The sequence below is a fragment of the Pipistrellus hanaki genome (assembly GCF_964339955.1).
Source record: "Pipistrellus hanaki genome assembly, chromosome: 1".
Taxonomy (NCBI): domain Eukaryota; kingdom Metazoa; phylum Chordata; class Mammalia; order Chiroptera; family Vespertilionidae; genus Pipistrellus; species Pipistrellus hanaki.
In genome coordinates, this window is record NC_140503.1 from 169,366,922 (window position 1) to 169,380,994 (window position 14,073).

General features: G+C 37.3%; 1 pseudogene across 1 annotated transcript; it reads left to right on the forward strand.

Annotated features, from left to right (window-relative positions):
- Nucleotides 1-1,084: 1,084 nt before the first annotated feature.
- Nucleotides 1,085-9,664, forward strand: LOC311621226 (KATNB1-like protein 1; annotated as a pseudogene). Its single transcript has 3 exons — nucleotides 1,085-1,088; nucleotides 8,444-9,268; nucleotides 9,565-9,664. The product of its transcript is annotated as a KATNB1-like protein 1 (transcript).
- The last annotated feature ends 4,409 nt before the right edge of the window (nucleotides 9,665-14,073 follow it).

The window sequence follows — 14,073 nt, forward strand, 5'->3', positions numbered from 1 at the left end:
AAGCATACTCCACCCTGTGCCTTTCCTTTGGAAACACTGGCCTTACACAACATGGGAATAAAGGGATATATGGCAGTGCAGAAGGAAGGATCAAACATTGCTGACCAGATGGCAGCTTGAGAGAATAGGTCCAGGAAGGCACATCAGTAAAGAGAAAGAGAATTTGGCCCCCAGAAAGGAGAGGAAATGAACCAAGTGACTAGAGGGAAGGAAGCATAAAGGAATGCAGTTAGGGAGGAACATAACCTTAGTTGTGGTATTTTTTATCCAATATTTTCTGATTCAATTATTTTTGACATAATAGGTTTTTGGTAAGCAAAAGTACCCAGATTGATTTTTTAAAATGTTTGCCTCAAGGATAACAAAGGCTTATAGTTGTGTTAAGAAAAAAAAACTAAAGACAAAGGACACAGATTAATTCACATAATTAGAATTAGAAACAATAAAGGAACTTACTTGCTAATAATCAGAAAAATGAATATTAAGAAAATATTCATGCACTATTTTCCCATTTAAATCACAAGAATATGAACTTGTCAGGTTGTTATGAAAGAAGCATAGTTAACATATTCCTTTTAATAAAACAGTTTGTTAATATGCATAATTGCCAATAAAAGATATTCATAGACTTAGAAAATTCAATCCTGGAAATATATCCATCAGAAAAACTTTAAAATAAGTAAATACCATAAATAAAAAGTTATTCCTTTGTATTAACTACATAGGAAAAATCAGAGGCAATCTGATATATAAATTCAGCGGAACTCAATGAAAAAAGTTTTAATTATGTACCAACTTAAAGAATATAGAATAATAAGTGAAATAGATTAAATATAATATTGTAGGTACATAGGGATATTTTATGTAATTATTTCAATTTTCACATATATAGTATGAAGGTATTCAATTACTGTTTTTCAAGTTGAAAGAACTTATGAATCTAACTCCCAATTCAAATCTAATCACCTACTTCTCTAGTTACCATGGAAAGAAAACTGACTATTTTGCCCTCCAAAGTAGTCTATCTCCATGTCTCTCTGAAAGCCCGTTTCATTCACTAAATAATATTCATTGAAGCGCTACCATGGGTAAAGTCATGTGCTATTACTCTGGAGAAATGGGGGAAAGTGGGTAGGGCTTAGATAAACACATAAAACTGTTACTGAACTCAGGAAACTTCCACTTTTGCCTGTTATGGAGGGGCAAGACACAAGGGAATGAGAAAAGAGGAAAGAGTATTACAGATGGGAGCATCAGGGATATGACACTTGTGCTAGGTCTCTAAGTACCTCTTGGACATGTGGAGATGGGGATGGAGTGGATTAGGTACTTCAGATAAAAGACACAGCAGGAGCAACGTATGGAGCTAGGAAATCCTGAGAGATGTGCAGAAACAGTCCTTTTTGTGATTCTATGAGAGCAGCATAGGCTGTATGAGAGAACAGACAGTACCAGTCTCATTAGGACCAGGGCCGCCCTGTACAGTAATAATCTGCACAGCTGTGCACAGAAGCAACTGGAGGGGCTTTTTCAGTTGCTTGTCATGAACCCTAGAAGGTGCTCTGTTTTGGGTTCAACAACACAGCCAACTTGACATGGAAGGGATAGAGCTTCCATGATGGGGTGAATAGCCAAATAGATGAGCCCAAACCCTTGTTCCTCATTCCCCCAAAAGTTGTGTGTGGAATGCAGCAGAAACTAATGAACCCAGGTTACCCACTGAGGAATCATAGAGGTGCTGAGAGAGTCTGAGGCAGGATAGGAATTCTCTGTGCACAGGAATAATGCAATCAAAACAGAGCCAGGACTCATCAGTGGAAGACAGCCCAGTTCTCTAAAAGACCAGATGAGATTGGTTTCAGCTTGAGGAATCAGACCCATCATTGCATGGCAGAGAGGTCCTTAGAAGATTGATTTTCTGTGAGGTTTTGATTTAACCAACCAAGAAGTGATTGTGGGATTATGAGTTCACAAGTGTTAAAGTTCTGTCTCTCTACTCCTCTCTGTGCTGTACAACTTGAGTATAGTGTATTAATGTGTGACCCTGCTATTGAGATTAATTCCTGGTGGCTCCACTTAATAATATGTAGTCACAAAGAAATTACTAAACCTCTTTTCCTTAAAATTGGACACTATCTCTTTAAATGGACAAATTTGAAAAAAAAAATCCTTTTGAAAATCATTAATATAAATTTTAGGCTTCTAATATGTTATACACTGTGCCAAACCCTTTATAATTATTATTCGCATTTAATCCTCATAAGAGTCCTAAGAAAAAGAAAAAAAAATTACCTTATGTTCACAAAAGAAAAACTGGCTTAGAGTAATGATTATCAAATATTAATGGATAATTTTTTTTTAAGTGCAGATTCTGACTCAGTAGTTCTGAGTGGGATTGAAAGTCTGATTTATAACAAACTTCCAGAAGATGCTGCTAGCCCAGGGACCACAGTTTAGTAGCAAAGTCTTACAGAAGTTAGTAGTTAACCAGTCACACAGCTAGCAAGTGATAAAGACAGTGCTAGACTCCAAATCTGTCTGCGCCCTAAGTGCTTGCGATTATCCATTATGTCGTACTAACTCTACATAAAGAAAACTGAAATTCACTTACATAGTTAAAACACAGGAGGTGAGGAGGATGCAGTTGACAAATAATATGGAAGCTAATCAAGTCCTGATCATGAACGATTGGGTGTGCTAAGATTTGGAATTTATGAAAGCAATTCGTTGCTTTCTTTTCCTTTACAAAGGAAATGGTAAAAAGAGTCAGTCAAGGTAATTTCTAAACAATATATAGTTAACCTTTTTTATATGTCACTACAATGCTTTGCTGAATGCTATGAAATTGCCTTGATAAATCAAAGAATGATATAATCAGATTTGCTTTCCCCTTAACCTCTCTTTTGTGCTGAGCTGAATATTAGAAAGGAATTGTGAAGTATTTCTAGTTACATGCTTGGTTTCTATTTCAGTGGCTGATTTCTACATTTAAGCTACTGCCTTAAAAAATTATGGTTTACCAAAACTCCAGTAACTGTTAAAATTAAATTCGTTGCTTCTGGGAAAATATACCATAATGCTATGGTAAATGCTTAGGAAATAAAAACCTTAAAGTTCTTGGAAAGATGATATTCAAAACCAAAAAAATATATATAATGAGAATTTTTTAATTCAATACATTTTATTAATTCAAATAATATATGTTTCTGGGTTTTAAGAATTTAGCTTAATCCATTGCATATAAGAGTGGCTTTAAGCTGTCAATTTAGACTATAAAATGTTATTATCCAAAATGACTAAACCTATTTATCAGTCCTCTGACAGAAAAAAAAAATGGTTCCCTTTAAAGTCAAAGCCAAAACTTGTCATTATGAAAAGTTTTTGAGCTTTTACTCAGGATGATTAATGATATAAAGTCTATAACTAAAAGCAGTCCTAAGACAATCAAAATACTAATGAACTCAGAAATTATGATGACCAAAGATCTAGGAAGGCAGACTTCACATTCTATTGTATTACAATAACTCTCACTTGTAAAAACTTTACAATGTGATTTCCAAATGGCAGAAATCTATAAAAATGGGAAACCTATAAAAATGAGATTTCTGGGGTTGGGACTTCAGAAATTCTCCCAGGTGATTTGGAGGAAGAGCCAATTTTCCAGACATTTGAGAGCCTCTATAGATTTTTTTTTACAACTGTCTTATTAGAGCCTCCCAGTAACTCTGGGAAGTCATTGGGACAGGTATCAATATTCTATGAATGTGAATGAATGGGGCCTCAGAGACTCTCAGAAAGTTGACCAAGTTCACACAGTAGATCATGATTTGGAAAGGAAAATAGAAGGAAAATTTTGGTTCCAGATTTAATGCTTTTTATTAACATTTTAGACTGCTGAAACTAAGTTATTTCTACAATAAATTTCCTCACATAGAAACCTGAGGGAATGGGAAAATGGAAAAATATATAATAAACTAGAGGCCCAGTGCATGAAATTCATGCATCGGGGTGTGTCCCTCAGCCCAGCCTGCACCCTCTCCAATCTGGGACCCCTTGAGGAATGTCCAACTACCCATTTAAACGGCAATTGGACATCCCTCTCACAATCCAGGACTGCTGCCTCCCAACTGCTTGCCTGCCTGCCTTCCTGATTGCCCCTAACCACTTCTGCCTGCCAGCCTGATCACCCCTAACCACTCCCCTGCCAGCCTGATTAATGCCTAACTGCTCCTCTGCCAGCCTGATTGCCCCTAACTGCCCTCCCCTACAGGCCTGGTCCCCCAACTGGTCTCCCATGCAGGCCTGGGTCCCCCCAACTGCCCTTCCCTGCAGGCCCAGTTGCCCTTAACTTGCCTCCTCTACCAGCCTGGTCACCCCTAACTGCCCTCCCCTGCAGGCTTGATCGCCCCCAACTGCCCTCCCTTACAGGCCTGGTCCTTCCCAATTGCCCTCCCCTGTTGGCCATCTTGTGTCCACATGGGGCAACCATCTTTGACCACATGGAGGCAGCCATCTTGTGAGTTGGAGTGATGGTCAATTTGCATGTTACTCTTTTATTAGATAGGATGGTGCAATCTATAATAGATATATTATTTGTAGATATTTGATTGCAAATAATTTGAGATATTTCTTTTTTTCTTTTTTATTGAATTTATGGGGGTGACCTTGGTTAATAAAATTATTTGGTTTCAGGTGTACAATTCTATAATATATCATCTGTATATTGTATTGTTTAAATGACTGGAATAGATACTTCTGCAAAGAGGGCCAATAGACATATGAAAAAAATGTTTAATGTCACTAAGCATCAGAGAAATTCAAATTAAAACCACAATGACATATCACCTCACACTTGCCAGAATGGCTATTATCAGTAAATCAACAAACAAGTGTTGGTGAGAGAAAATAGAACCCTCATGCACTGTTCGTAAGAATGCAGATTGGTATAACCACTGTGGAAAATAGTATAAAGTTTCTTCAAAAAATTAAAAATGGAACTGCCTTATGACCCAGTGATTCTACTTCTGAGAATACATCCAAAAAAACCCGAAACACTAAATCAAAAGAATATATGCAAACCTATGTACTTAACCAATGACTTGTTATTATAACCAAGAATTATTGCATTATTTGAGGGACAGGGGTTATTAGCTCATCAAATTTTGATTTTAAACATTGATAATATGAACTAAATATTTATTTTAATGTTTTTGCTTTTATCCCTGAAACCTAGCAAAGTGTCATATCATAGAATCCCATTGTATGTTTAATAAATGAATGAGAAAATGTGTACAGATATCTATTTTTTGTTAGTCTAAGTGATCTTGACAGAAATTGGTAAGGTGAAAACAGGAAAGCCAACAAACTGTCCTCTTAAAGCTGGTTAATATCATTCATTCAACAAGAATTAACTATACATTTATTATATTTTCAGAGCACATCAAACACAAAGTCTTACTTCAGGTTCAGAAGTAGATAAATGAATACTTTAATGGCAATGCTAAGGATGTCTGGCTGATGGCTTAGGCACACTAAGCCATCATTTAGACATCCCCCCAGAGCTCCCAGACTGCAAGAGGGTGTACGCCAGGCTGAGGGGACCCCCGCCCCCCAGAGTGCAAGAATTTTGTGCACTGAGCCTCTAGTTAGAAAATAAGAAGCTCTGAAGACACCTCAAATGTTTTTGCCTTGATCAGTGGGTAGTTTAGGGTGTTATTAACTAAAAGGTGAAATGCCACAGAATAACCACATTTTGCCAGAAGAAAATGAGCTCTGTGCTAAACATGCTGTGAAAAAATAGCAGATAGGCAATTGGATACAATATGAGTTCTGACTTATCCCCTACCTTCTTTACATTCTCCTTTCTCATCAGCTTCTTGATGCTTATGTTCCAGCCATTCTGAGCACCATAGTTGTGCTTCTCTAAGCAAGCCCAGCTCTTTCAATGCTGGGTATTCACATATGGCTGCTCTATCATCTTAGACTTTTCCTAAAGAGGATGTCCTCTCTTGTGTCCTTTCAGTATTTCATGCATACATTACTAAAATCTATCACATTTAATTGTTCTTATACATTAACCTGACTGTTGCCTTCAGTAAATATAAGTCCCAAATTAAGTGGGTCCTGATTTAATCACTTTTGAAAAATCTAGCATCTAGAATTCTTATTAGCATAAAACAGGCGTTGAGCATGTTGGTTGAGCTAATAAATGATTTAGGAAGTTGGGACTGAAGAAATGGATATCAAGACATCAAAATATAGTTACTTTGAAAAAATATATCAATTACTTTGATAAAAGTAATCATAATAAAAGAGTAATATGAAAATTAACCACCAGTCCCCTGAAGCCATGCCCACCAGCCATGCCCACCAGCCAATCAGAGTGAGTATGCAAATTAACCCCAACCAAGATGGCTGCAGCCACAGAGAGGAGTTAAGAGGCTTGGGTTTCCCCGGCAATAGAGGAATCCAAGCTTTTCACACACCATGGCTGGCCTAGGACTCCACTCAAGGATACAAAGTTTCAATTATAGAAGGTAAACAATTCAAATAGAAATGGCAGCAGCCAAGGAGCAACCAGAAGGCTTGGCTCCACTCCAGGCTACAAAGTTTCAACTATAGAAGGTAAATAAATTCCATATACCAGGGCCTCTGCTTGGGTCATCAGGGGGCATGGCTGGCCTGCAAACGACCACAGGCCTCTTGCCCAGGCCTCCCCATGCCCCAAGGGAACCCCCACCCTGATCGAGGACACCTTTCAGGGCAAACCAGCTGACCCCCACCCATGTATCAGGCCTCTATCCTACCTAATAAAAGAGTAATATGCAGATTAACCATCACTCCAACACACAAGATGGCTGCCCCCATGTGGTCAAAGATCCTGTCCCTATGTGAACACAAGATAGCCACCATAAGATGGCCAGCAGGAGAGGGCAGTTGAGAGGGACCAGGTCTGCAAGGGAGGGCAGTTGGGGGGCGATAAAGCCTGCAGGGGCTGACAGTTAAGGGTGACCAGGCCGGTAGAGGAGGGAAGTTGAGAGCTGGCAGGGGAGCAATTAGACATCAATCAGGCTGGCATGGGAGCGGGTATGGGCAATCAGGAAGGCATGCAGGTGAGCAGTTGGGAGCCACCAGTCCTGGATTGTGATACAGTGGGATCAGGTCTCAATGGGCAGTTTAATGTCCCTCAAGGGGTCCCCAATTGGAGAGGGTGCGGGCTGGGCTGAGGAACAACCCCAACCCATGCACGAATTTCGTGCACCGGGCCTCTAGTATTTGTTATAAAAGCACTTGAACATCAAAGTTAAGGACATAACTCTAGAGCAAGACTACCCAAGTTTGAATCTTATTTCAGTAAGTATTATCTTTGTGGATAGTGGACATGCTACTTAACGTCTGTTATTTGGTTTTTTTTTATCTGTAATATGGCGATAAAGCTACTACCTCTTTTAAAGGTTTTTGTGACCATTAAGTAAGTTAGTAAGCTTAATGTATAGAAATGTCTGATATGTTAGAAAACTCAAACATTAGATATTAATTTCCACATTGATCAGGATGGTTTTTAGTCATAAGGTAGATATTAGTCACAAGTTCACTTTCTTCATCTCTCCCAAAGTTGTATCTCCCTTTACTTAGAATCCAAAAGAAAAATAAAAGTTATATATTTAACAATGAATAATGCTATTTACCACCCAGCTCTGAACGAAATATAATTTAGGTCACTTCTATTTAGATAAAATGGCTATCATTACAGTATTAAGAGTATCCTATTAGTCTTCATAAGTCAACCAGAGAGCTAGATGATGAATATATCTCTATATTCTTCTTTCAAAATGTATTGAAGCAAGATATATTTGAATTGATTATATAATAAAAAACCACAATGGAAGATAGATAACATATCTGGATTTAGTTAAAGATAAATGTTTTATTTCCGAACACTGGCTTTCTTATTTTCCTAATAATCACCAAAAATCAAATTTCTCAGCAGACGAATAAGGTTAATATTTTGTAAATGTGTATTGATTACATGTGCTATGTCATAATTTAATTTTTTATAAATGAAAAAGATTTGAGCATTCATGTTTAGTGTTACTTGGTATATCCATGAAGAATTCCCAATAGTATGCAAATAAAAATATTTGTATTTTTAAAAGATTTAAAAAACAATTATACAGTACCTCTCTTTTTGTATCTTTCTAACAATCGATATGGACTATAAGAATAGAAAGTTAGGGCTGGACTGAGGTGTCGCGGTACCATGAGATTTGGGGGAAATTTTGAAGGAAGAAATATTAGACTATGATGACTGATTAACTATAGGAAAAAAAATAAGGGTAAAAGTCTTGGTGTCTCCAAGGTTTTAAATATGGTAAACTAAAAGAATTGTGGAGCTACTGAAATAAATATACACACTCAAAATACTTTGTTGTACGTTTTTAAGAGATTATAACATCTAAAACCCACAATGTTGTGTTTTTTTTTAAATGGACCTTTTATAATAATATTGAGGATCATTCCATTGATTAGCCTAGAAAAATGATTTCTAATTTCACTAATAGGAACATGAAAGTGGTTAAGAAATCTCCAGAATAGTTGGCTGCTTACATAAATAGAACAGCTGGACACATTGTGAAAAGCCTAGATAAACTATGTAAGGTGATCTACCACAGAAACAAAATTTTTTATCCTTTTCCAAATTCTTGTTTTAAAAAGAAAAAGTCTCTAGAAGTGGGGGCTTTAACATGGCAAATAAAAAAAATCAACTGGCTTGCCCAGGCCACCTGCCTAAAAAATTTCACTATGCTAGTCCAACATATTTGCTCAACTCCTGTGATTCTGATTCTTTACAGACAGAAAGAGCATCATCACAATGGGTTTTTACTGAGGTTTCTGAGGATCAATAAACAATGGCACAAGTTTTGTTCAGCAGGAATTTGAGATTGAATGTAGCTTTAACATCTGGAAAAGACATGTAAGTAAACTCGTTGCTTACTTGGTGAGGATAGAAGACCTTGGAGTGGTGGTGGATTGCCTTCCTGTGCTTAAGTATAGTTAGCTTACAGGAAGAAAAACAATACATGACACTTGGCTGCTATGTAGACTTGTTGCCTCTTATAATGTCACTAATTAAAAGCAAATTTGAAGAATATATAATAGTTGGTTTAAACTGGTTTTAAGCAGTCATAAAAAGGTGGTGGTCAGAACTATCATCCAAAACAGAAATAATAAGTGATGGAAATAATCAGATTTTAAAACAACAATTACCGTATTTTCTGGTGTATAAGATGACCCCCTAATTTTACAGTTAAAACATAGGTTTAGGCCTATATTCGCTGTATAAGACTACCCCCCACTTCCGAGGCAACACCAGTTCTTTTTTTAATAGACTGCCTCTCTGACTCTGGCCAATCTGAGCAGGCTTTTTACTAGAACACAGTGTAGCTTCGGTTACAAAACATGTATAATTTGCATGCATAAAAAGTCTTATACAGCGAATATAGGCCTAAACCTATGTTTTAACTGTAAAATTAGGGGCTCGTCTTATACGCCAGAAAAATACAGTAAGCGATTGTGGGAACAAGAAAGCCATCTTACCTTGGTTCCAGGATATAATGGTAATATAGCTAAAGATGTACATGCTTATTTATTACAGTTGCATTGAACAAATTCATCTACTAAAGAGCATTTGGTTATTCAAAAGATCCCTGAACTATATGCTTTCCAAACAAGTCTCATTGGAAAACTGTGAACTGTGGGAGAAAACAAAACCTTTTCCTTTAAAGCCACAGATAAGCCGAAACCGGTTTGGCTCAGTGATAGAGAGTCGGTCTGCGGACTGAAAGGTCCCAGGTTCGATTCCAGTCAGGGGCATGTACGTTGGTTGCGGGCACATCCCCAATAGGGGGTGTGCAAGAGGCAGCTGGTCGATGTTTCTCTCTCATCGACGTTTCTAGCTCTCTATCTCTCTCCCTTCCTCTCTGTAAAGAAATCAATAAAATATATTAAAAATAAATAAATAAATAAATAAATAAATAAATAAATAAATAAAGCCACAGATAAAACCACTAAAGAAACCCTAACAATTTCTTCACACTGAACTGGAAAAATATCCGAAAGGAGCAGTTTCAACTTTAATAAGGTGAAAGTGTACTATGAAGATTGTTCACCTTTGCTGCTTTATATGGTTACCTGGCAACACTGTTGAAGAACTACTGGATCTTAATGCAATCTCTCATAATATACTTTATTAGAGGCCCGGTGCACAAAAATTTGTGCACTCGGTGAGGGGGTTCCTCAGCCCAGCCTGCACCCTCTTACAGTATGGGAGCCCTCAAAAGATGTCTGACTGATGGCTTAGGCCTGCTCCCCACAGGCAATCTGGCCTCCCTCTGCAGGAGGTGACCAGAGGGCTGATCAAGGGACAGTGCCAGTGGCAAGTGGCCAGTCCTATTCCCTTAATTGCCCCTCTGCTGCCACTGGTCGCCACCACCAACATCCCCCCCCCCCTCCCCACATCACTGTCTCCTCCCTATGCTTGCTGGCACATGCCTTGGCTGGCCTGGTGACTCCTACTCCCCAGTCGTGCCCCCTGCCAACTGGTCATTCCAGTATTTGGTTGATTTGCATATTATGCTTTTATTATATAGGATACTGTTGTGGAGTGAAGGCGAGTAAATGAGCGCTGGAGTCCAGACCAAATTAAAATTTAGGGAGCCTCTATTAGCTGGCCAGCAACTGCTCTGCCTTTCTCCATGCAGGGAGTCCAGAGAGCAGCCCCGACCCTTTGTGCAGGACCACTTTTAAACCCATTTACCACATCTTGTTTTTGCAGAGTAAGTAATTTAAGACAAAACAGTTTTTCTTAAGTAATGGTCATGTTATTGACGATCATTTACAGGGTCATCCTGTTCCCAAGAAAGCTGACAGTGATCTATGAAAGAAGGCCTACATGCTGGGAAGGGGCCATGAGACTGTATCATGGAATAGACTGATGAATCTCAGAGGTAAAGGGCGGGGCGGGGCAGAAAGAGATTAACCAAAGATCTTATATGCATACTAGAGGCACAGTGCATGGATTTGTGCACCAGTGGGGTCTCTTGGTCTGGCCTGTGGGGATTGGACTGAAATTGTCAGTCTGACATCCCCCAAGGGGTCCCATATTGCTAGAAGGTGCAGGTCCTTCTGGCTGAGGGACCTCACCAGTGCATGAATCCATGCACCAGGCCTCTAGTTCCTATATAAAAGAAAGAGATATTTTATGAGTGCTTAGTTGGAAATGTTCATAGAGTTGGCTAATTTGTATTCACTTTCTTTTGTATATAAATTTCTAATATTTTCAGTTCTGTATCATTTAAGCTTCATTTGAATAAATTTACTAAATATTCCCTTTTTTTGCATTTTAAAAATCTGGTTTTGTGTGAATTCTAATTGTTTTCCACTACATTATGATTTAAAGAATTATATACAATGCTTTAGAAATGTTTATAATTAGTGCTGATGTTATATTTTGATTACAACACTTTAAATTACTACCTCCTTCAATGGTAGGTATGAAAAGCCAGTAAACTGTATGAGGTCTTTTTTTATTTTTCTTAATACCATTTTTGGTATCAATGACCCCACTTGTGGAATGTCTTCAGAGCTGTATATTTTAGCCTGTCTTGAGAGTGACTGGGATTTAAATATCACGGTGCCTACAACATCTCATCTTTAATGAGCCCAAGATTCATGTGAGCAAAGATTTTTAGTATCAAATTTCTGTGCAGTAATCCTTTAAGCACTTGAATGGAAGTCTTCAGCATTTATCCAATTAGCGACTACTGATGTGAATCTTAAACAAGCATCTTTATTAGTTTAAAAATATTAAAAATGTTATCTTCTAACAAAAAAGAATAGAAAGTTAATAAGTTTTAATGCAATTATAATTAGAATATGGTTTTAATATGTAATATTCTTCTGATTAATTTGGTAATAAATCAAGATGTTCTATTAAAATATGGCTCCACTCCAAATTATTAATGCCTTTTAAATAAAAAAAATATATTCTGTATCTAAATTTGAAGGACTTACCACTTATTGAATATATTTATTGTTTTGACACTATAATGAAATATATGTACTAAAATTCTTTTAAAAATTATATATTGATCCATTTTGACTACATAGGGCATGAAAGTAGAGTAGTTGGTCAGAATATACTTTTTTTTCCCCCCCTCAAGAATAACAAGTCAATACTCAACAGTTCTAAAGAATTAGATAAATGTAAACATTCTCAATTTGGAGAAGAAATGAAGCAGTTAAATATTCTAGATTTAAAAAAGATCAAATGAGCATGTCTCAAAGTTCTAGATTTTTCTGATGGATGTTTCTAATATTAGATGATTACATTAGCATTACCAAATAGAAAAGTCCAAGCATCTGTACTGTCTTCAAGGCCTGTCTTTTATGAAAAAATATAATACTGTTTCACTTTCCTTTGGGGATAGCAAAAGAGTCTGCTAAACCAGGGAATAATCTACATCTTAATATTGAATTTCAATGTTCTATTACAGCAATATTCACTAAAATATATATCAATCTATTTATATACACATAATTCATATTACTTATGAAATTGTCATCACTATTCCACTTGTCTTAATTTATTTGCTACTATAGGACTGGTGCATAAAAATTCATACACTGGAGGAGGGACCCCTCAGCTTGGCCTGCTCCTTCTCACAGTCTGGGAGTCCTGAGGGGCAGAAGACGACCCAGTGATCAGGGTAAGGCGACACCCTCATCATACCTCTGCTGCTGCCATTGCCAGCAGCGCAAGCCTCAGCAGGCCCTGATTACCTGAACCTCAGGCCACCCCTGGGTGGCTGGGGGGATGAGAGGATTGGGAAACTCCAGAGGCAGGCAGGGCTGTGGGTGCTGCCATCTTTGAGGGCATGGCAGTCAATTAGCATATTCCTCCCTTGTTGGCTGTGGGCACTGCCATCTTTTGTGTGGGTGTGATGGTCAATTAGTATATTCCCTCTTCATTAGATAAGATAATGTTTAAAAATTTCAGAGCTATTTCAACAGAGACTTTTCTCAAATAAAGTTGTTTCTTTCACTCCAAATAGGAATATCCTCTAGATAATTTAATGGTCTTGTATTTCCCAATAGGAAAAAAAAATAGAAATGGATGATTTTTTAATGTACAACTACTATCCAACAATCAGCATACCAAATGGGCACAAAGTGAAGTGTCCTTCATTTGATCAGGAAAGAATGTAATTGTTATAAAGAAAAAGAAAGTTCATTCTAAGATCTGATTCTTGAAATATGTAGAGATAATTTAGATAAAATAATGACATCAAAGAAAATTATACATGAGAGCTAGAAAAAAATAAAAAGACTGGCAATTGCCTCTTTGAACTATGGATCTGGTATGATGTGCTGGGGATTTAAAATTCTAACTAATGCTTTAAAGTATTATTATATTCTGTGAAATTATCAGTTCATTATTAACTACCAGTTTTAAAAAAATAGTGAGCATCAACACTTTATACATTAAGAAAACAGCATGATTTGAAGTGGTGACACATGTCTTGCCTTCTTCATAATCCTCATAAAGAAAAAAATCAGAGAAAAGCACATGTGAGTTTCCTTTCATGGGAGTTTTGTGAATTGGATATTCTAAAATACTCTCCCCACTTAAAAAGATTATTAATGATGAATACAATATAACAACTATGATTTGAAATGCCTACTGGAGAATATAAGAGAATAGGGAAATCGTGAGGATCAAAAGATGGTAGTGAAGCATAGCTGGAACCACAGGTCTCTTGAGAGCATTTGCCAGCACCTAGTGCTTGTGTTTTAATGACCAAAAATGGATCAAAAGACATGGGTGCAGAACCATGGACATAAGTTGGAACTGAACACTACTGAAGCCAGGATCCTGGAAAAGTTATAAGAAATTAAACCTTTTAATATGAGGGATGAGGGAGAGTCAAGGTGGGGGGAAAGGCACTAGCAGAAGTCAGGGAAAGGTGTCTGTCTAAGCCCGTACTCTGAGAGAAAAATAATTCCCTTGAGATA